The 2,500-nt window shown below is 51.0% G+C and overlaps 1 protein-coding gene across 5 annotated transcripts in view; it reads right to left on the bottom strand.

Annotated features, from left to right (window-relative positions):
* akap13a (A-kinase anchoring protein 13a) overlaps positions 1-2,500 on the bottom strand; it is a 116,138-nt gene that overhangs the window by 24,559 nt on the left and 89,079 nt on the right. The window lies entirely within an intron of this gene.

The raw sequence follows: 2,500 nt of genomic DNA, 5'->3' as shown, positions 1-2,500 counted from the left end.
ACAGAGAGAACGACTGACAGAGAAGACGACTGACAGAGAGAACGACTGACAGAGAAGACGACTGACAGAGAGAACGACTGACAGAGAAGACGACTGACAGAGAGAACGACTGACAGAGAAGACGACTGACAGAGAGAACAACTGACAGAGAAGACGACTGACAGAGAACAACTGACAGAGAGAACGACTGACAGAGAGAACGACTGACAGAGAAGACGACTGACAGAGAAGACGACTGACTGAGAGAACGACAGACGATAACGACAGAAGATAACGACTGACGGAGAGCACGACCGACTCAGAAGACGACTGACGGAGAGGACGTCTGACATAGAAGACGACTGACAGAGAGAACGACTGACAGAGAAGACGACTGACGGACAGAACGACTGGCGGAGAGAACGACTGACATAGAAGACAACTGACAGAGAGAACGACTGATGGAGAGAATAACTGATGGAGAAGACGACTGACAGTGAGAACGACTGATGGAGTGAACGACTGACAGAGAGAACGACTGACAGAGAGGATGACTAACAGAGAGAACGACTGACAGAGAAGACGACTGACGGAGAGTATGACTGACAGAGAGAACGAATGACGGATAGAACGACTGACGGAGAGGACGACTGACGGAGAAGACGACTGATGGAGAGTATGACTGACAGAGAGAACGAATGACGGACAGAACGACTGACGGAGAGGACGACTGACGGAGAAGACGACTGACGGACAGAACGACTGGCGGAGAGAACGACTGACTGAGAAGACGACTGACGGAGAGTATGACTGACAGAGAGAACGAATGACGGACAGAACGACTGACGGAGAGGACGACTGACGGAGAAGACGACTGACGGACAGAACGACTGACAGAGAAGACGACTGACGGAGAGAACGACTGACAGAGAGAACGACTGACTCAGAAGACGACTGACAGAGAAGACGACTGATGGAGAGAACGACTGACTCAGAAGACGACTGACAGAGAAGACGACTGATGGAGAGAACGACTGACTCAGAAGACGACTGACAGAGAAGACGACTGATGGAGAGAACGACTGACTCAGAAGACGACTGACAGAGAAGACGACTGATGGAGAAAACGACTGACTCAGAAGACGACTGACAGAGGACGACTGACGGAGAGGATGACTGACAGAGAGTACGACTGATGGAGAGAACGACTGACAGAGAGAGCGACTGACGGACAGAACGACTGACAGAGAGAACGACTGACGGACAGAACGACTGACGGAGAGAACGACTGACTCAGAAGACGACTGATGGAGAGAACGACTGACTCAGAAGACGACTGACAGAGAAGACGACTGATGGAGAGAACGACTGACTCAGAAGACGACTGACAGAGAAGACGACTGATGGAGAAAACGACTGACTCAGAAGACGACTGACAGAGGACGACTGACGGAGAGGATGACTGACAGAGAGTACGATTGATGGAGAGAACGACTGACAGAGAAGACGACTGACAGAGAAGACGACTGACAGAGAACAACTGACAGAGAGAACGACTGACAGAGAGAACGACTGACAGAGAAGACGACTGACAGAGAAGACGACTGACGGAGAGAACGACTGACAGAGAAGACGACTGACAGAGAGAACGACTGACAGAGAAGACGACTGACGGAGAGAACGACTGACAGAGAAGACGACTGACAGAGAACAACTGACAGAGAGAACGACTGACAGAGGACGACTGACGGAGAGGATGACTGACAGAGAGTACGATTGATGGAGAGAACGACTGACAGAGAAGACGACTGACGGACAGAACGACTGGCGGATAGAACGACTGACAGAGAGAACAACTGACAGAGAGCACGACTGACGGAGAGAACGACTGACAGAGAAGACGACTGACTGAGAGAACGACAGACGATAACGACAGAAGATAACGACTGACGGAGAGCACGACCGACTCAGAAGACGACTGACGGAGAGGACGTCTGACATAGAAGACGACTGACAGAGAGAACGACTGACAGAGAAGACGACTGACGGACAGAACGACTGGCATAGAAGACAACTGACAGAGAGAACGACTGATGGAGATAATAACTGATGGAGAAGACGACTGACAGTGAGAACGACTGATGGAGTGAACGACTGACAGAGAGAACGACTGACAGAGAGGATGACTAACAGAGAGAACGACTGACAGAGAAGACGACTGACGGAGAGTATGACTGACAGAGAGAACGAATGACGGATAGAACGACTGACGGAGAGGACGACTGACGGAGAAGACGACTGACGGAGAGTATGACTGACAGAGAGAACGAATGACGGACAGAACGACTGACGGAGAGGACGACTGACAGAGAGAACGACTGACTGAGAAGACGACTGACGGAGAGTATGACTGACAGAGAGAACAAATGACGGACAGAACGACTGACGGAGAGGACGACTGACGGAGAAGACGACTGACGGACAGAACGACTGACAGAGAAGACGACTGACGGAGAGAACG

Source organism: Callionymus lyra, chromosome 6 (assembly GCF_982586985.1).
Source record: "Callionymus lyra chromosome 6, fCalLyr1.hap1.1, whole genome shotgun sequence".
In the NCBI taxonomy this organism is placed as follows: Eukaryota; Metazoa; Chordata; class Actinopteri; order Syngnathiformes; family Callionymidae; genus Callionymus; species Callionymus lyra.
Note: the sequence above shows the minus strand (reverse complement) of the source record. Positions and strands in the feature narration are given on the sequence as shown.